Genomic DNA, 5,154 nt, shown 5'->3' with positions numbered 1-5,154 from the left:
TTAAACATTCTTAAACTTAAATTTAATCAATGAAAGTTGGAAAGCGGAAAATCTCAATACCAGGCTTTCGTTTAAAACCGTTTTCTAGTCAAACAAACGAATAGTTATTGCATTACGGCTACCACAAAATGGTTAATTGTAAAATATTTTCCCATGTTATTTCTACGGAAAAATTTCGAGTTTTTCGTCAAAATGACTGATTAATTTTATGGAAGTGAAAACCACCCTTAGAAACTTTATTTTTTTTAAAATTAACTATTGCATGGATCTCTTTGAAATTTTAACCATATAATGAGGGTCCGAATTGCAGTTCTGTGGAATTGTTTCAAAACAGTTAATACGATACAAAAAACGTTATATCCAATCAAAAACTCTTCCTTATGCATTAAAGCTGGCTTGAAGTTTGGTTTCCCAACTTGTTTCCTTTAGCTCAAAGACCATTTCCAAAACGTTTGTTCATTGGTGGAATACCCAGAATTTACGCCAAGTTCAACCGAAAAAATATCAAACACGTTCTGTCCAACTGAACGGCAATTCCGTCATGCAATTGGCGTGATATATTTCCGTCGAACTTCCTTCCACCATATTCCGTTCTGATTTTTCTGCCCAGTAAGATCTATAGGGACCTAACAGTTCAGACTTTGCTACGTCATACCCTTCTATCTCTTACTGGCGTGCGATTCCCCCCACTGGTTGGAAAACAGTATTCCACGAACAAATACTCCAACCAGAAAGGGGGCTGAATGATGTCATACTACCTTTCCCCCTTAGCCAACTATTAGCTCTCTATTGTTTAAGCAATCGAAACTTTAATTACCGATATGCTAGCTATTTTTCCTAATATTGAACCATCATTACCAAAGCCATCATTGCAGCTTTTTGACAGTAAACTGAGATTTTATCCCTGACTTTAAATTAAGGGCCATTTTCAGTCAACTTTTTCCAAGCTTTTTGCCTTTGGCCTTTCCTTTCAAACTTTTGACCGGCTTTCGAACACAAATGAAAATCGAAATCGAAAAGCCGCAACTCGGATCGTTTTCAAACAAGCATCAAATGAATAAAATTGACTAAAGATGGCGTAACTCAATTACTTTCATTTTGAGCGGTTAAAACTTAAAGAAAATGAGAAACAAATGTCTTAACTCTTTTAGATATCCGCTTCTCGAACTGAATTTGAAGCTTGTTTGAAAACCATCTACAATTTGTGTTTCCGCTTTTGACTGAACATTACTTTAGACGCAAAGACTTATTTTCTTATCAAAAAAGTCTTGATTGAAAACGGGCCTTTAGAAATGAACATTTTAACTTCATGGCGTCGTAACGCTGCCGAGTTTCGATTTCTCAATTGTGCGTGCAAAACAAAGTGGGCTCTAAAATGACTTTAATAACACTCCGTGATTGCTTCTCGTATATGCCATCATTTCAAAAATTAATTTTTCCAACTTCGCGTCGAGGGACCAGCCACTCAGCGTAACCAGGGAACAAGTCTGCACCCTCGCTTGTGCAAAAATTATGACGCGTAATCTTTGAAAGCCTATTCTTGACAGCGCTAGAATTATAGCGCGTAATTCGTAATAGGTGGACCGGGAATCTGAGGGTGAGTGGCTCTTCAATTGGCGCTGTTAATCCGAGTCTGTTCTCGTGATTAGAAATGAACGTTTAAACTAAATGGTGTCGAAACACTATTAAGGCTCTGTTTTTACAGGATAATGATGCGACAACAAAATGAGTATGCGGACATAATTGGACTCTTCGCTCGATTCCGGCGGTAAAAACTCGCTTTGAATTCTCGTGGAGAAGACACGCTGTAGATTCGATCATTTTGTGTATTCAAGTTTAGCATAAATTTGCTGTTTGACAAGGGGCTTCTATTTGCTTAAAATATGGAAGAAGAGGTCTATAACGTAAGCGTATTCAGTTTCTCTGTAAAGGTAAGTTATCAATATCTGAAAACGTTTTAGTTGTGAATATTGTACAGATAGTGTTCGTTGTGACGTTAACTTGACGCTGAAAGATTGTCGAAATAGCCGAAATAGTGCATCGGAGTTTTTTGAGTTTGAAGAAATTGCGCATTGAGATTCCGTGTTCCAGACTATAGTTGTGAACTTTATGATAGCGTATTAAATTTAATCCTCTTATTTGAATGAAATTTAAATTTGTAAAATAAATTTTAATTCCGTAATAAATTTTTATTTCCTAGCCGCTTTGGGATTGTCCTAAATACTCTGTCCACAGAATGATTTATTACGTATTTGAAAATAATAAACATCTCCGGTAAAGTATGCCACGTAAGCGTTAACCAAGAGCAAACGGAAGTGGAGTACAATTCTTAGGTGTTAATAATTGCCTCGAATACGCGTCCAAGCAAAATTCAAATTTAATCTTGTCCGTACACTCTAAGAAATTACCGTAAAATTTACGGAAGCAAAACGGTACTGAAAAACGCTACTAACAGGAATTAAATTCACTGCTTTAACATATTTAAGTCTATGATTAAATGGTGTCCTCCCATTGGATCGAATCCCATTCGACCGCATTCCCAATCGACCGATTTTATCTGAAATATGATTTTAAATCCCGCCGTTTGTGTGGTTTCTCCCTATTGGGATTTTTTATTAGGATTATTATTATTATAATTATTATTACTACTATTACTTATAAGGCTATATAAGTTAATTTAGCGATAGGAACTTTCGTCTCACCGTGGCGCAGTGGAAGAGTATCGGACTACCACGCGACAGACCTTGGATCGATTCCCCGAAAGAAAAAGTAAACTACGTAATAATAGTTTCATGCAATTGATTGTTAATTTCATTTGAACTTAATTGCAGTTACGTTAGACAGTGTGGGAAACTATAAAGTAATAAAAAAATACTATTGCAATAATGGCCTTTGAGTATTTGAAATATTTTGCGTAAATTTTATTAAAATTACGGTAATATTTTAGAGGGTTAAGGTTAGGTCAAATCAGGTTAGGTTAGTTAGGTTTGGAAGTGGTAGGATAACCGATTTTCCAAAATATTTTTATTTTCATTGAGGTCCTTCCATAATAAAAGCGGGCCTTTTCCAACAAATTATTTTATAAAGATTCTGGAACAATTAACGCTGCATTTATTAAGTTCCTTGAACAATAAATATGTGACTTTTCCAAAAAATTGATTGTTTTACGGGTCATTTCAGGTTGACTTTGATTCGTCTCGGTCACAATAGAGGCATCGTTTTAAACTTGGGATTTGACCATCACAGTATCATTATTTATATAGGAAAGTGTATTGATAGACGCAAGCTTAAGGACAAGGGTATTTTCTTTAAACCAAAAGAGGTATTTTTTAATTCGGTTTTAAAATATGGCGTTAAAAATATATCGTTTAATAGCAATGAAGATTTTAAGATAATAAACCCGCACATTTTGGCTTTATTCGGTCCAACGGGATTCGGTTCAATGGGACATTCGGTCTAAAGGGATTCGGCTTATGGGCCAGCAGCGATTAAATGATATTAATTATTATCGAATAATTGGCATTAAATTAACGGTTTGTTGCTTATGAAATATAAGGTTACGTCTTCTCCAAAATAAACAGTTATCAAGCACTCATTATTTATAATGGCTGTGTTGCTGTTATTTATTTTAGTTGCCGTTGACCCTTCAATCGGTTGTTGTAATCGGTTTTTATTAGGGTTGTAAGTCGAAAAATTTTCCGGAAAATGACCGAGCTATATTTTTCCGGAAAATGTTCCGTATTTTTCCGCTAGCGGTTTCTCAATTAAAAAGTTAAAACTTTAAAATTTTTCAATTGCCTTTCTTTTCAAAACATTCATTATTTTGTTTTCGGTTAATTCGGAGGGGGGAAAAATTGTTCAAGGGCACAGCCACAGAGCCTAGTGACCCCTATTCTCTATAGCAAAAGCTCACTCATTGGCTATCGCTTGCATGCATAGGGTTACTGTTTGCTCTTATGACGGTATAAGGCGTTAGAGAGTCGAGACCTAACCGTTAAGAGACCCAAGTGATCCTAAAATTATCAGGCATAAAGGATAGTGATCGTCTGCGTCATTGTAAGGGAAACGAGGTGTTATGTTGTTAATGTTATTAAGTTTGTTAACCCTGTTTAAAGTCACAAATTATGGGAAAATCAACCACTAATATTTGGCGGTACTTTAATAAATCTACTAAAGATGGCAAAATAACTAATCTTTAAAAGTTAGATAAATTGACTCAAAGCTCACATAATTGCTAGTTTTATATTTTTCCGATTAGCGGAAAATTTTCCGCGTTTTATTTTTCCGGAAAATTTACAACCCTAGGTTTTAGCTACGAGTGTGAAAGATATTCTGAGAGAGCGGTAGATCTCTTAGATAAGACTTCATACTGCTCTTAATGTACAAAGAGGGTTTTTTGTTTGGATGTAGTTTTTTTTGTATTGTATTAACTGTTTTGAAAAAAATTCCACAGAACTACAATTCTGTAAATCGACCTTTTCTAAAACCCATTTTGCAGGAAAAGTATGGGTCTTAGCAATCTGAAAATGGGTGCAATCGATTGGCAATAGTTCAAACGTAATACATTGGTCTGCTTGTTCACTTCAGTATCTTATTTGGTACTGAAAAATCTGACTTTCCAAAGAGCTTGAGAAAGAGTTCCAAGATAGGGCTACTGACCATACAATTCGGGCCCTTAATAGAGCTATTTCAGAGGGGGTAATGGCTACGTCACCAATGTTATTTGCCCATAGAGAAAACCCTCATAAAATGGCCGCCCTACACTCAAAGGCAGGCCCAATTTTCGTAGCAGACAAAATTTTTCCCCCACTGAAATAGCTGTATATGTGAGAGATCCATTGATTAGTTAATTTTATAAAAAATAAAGTTGCTAAGGGTGGTTTTCATTTCCATAAAATTTCACACCTTTTTATGAAAAACAGGAATTTTTCCCATAGAAATAACATGGAAAATTTTAAGAAAAAAACATTCCGGTTAATCCAATTTTAGAAAAACTATACGTTTGTTAGTTTTGGGAACGGTCTTAAATGAAAGGTACAAAATTTCTCATTCCGCTAAGCGATTTTCATTGACTATAATTAAGTCTAAGTATGTTTAATTTTAAATTTTCAAAATCATTCCAATCTGCGATATTTAAGCAGTGTAATAGTCAGT

The sequence above is a fragment of the Phalangium opilio genome, unplaced genomic scaffold (genome assembly GCF_054372755.1).
Source record: "Phalangium opilio isolate 3A_F unplaced genomic scaffold, DU_Popi_V2 ptg000022l_1, whole genome shotgun sequence".
Lineage (NCBI taxonomy): Eukaryota > Metazoa > Arthropoda > Arachnida > Opiliones > Phalangiidae > Phalangium > Phalangium opilio.
Note: the sequence above shows the minus strand (reverse complement) of the source record.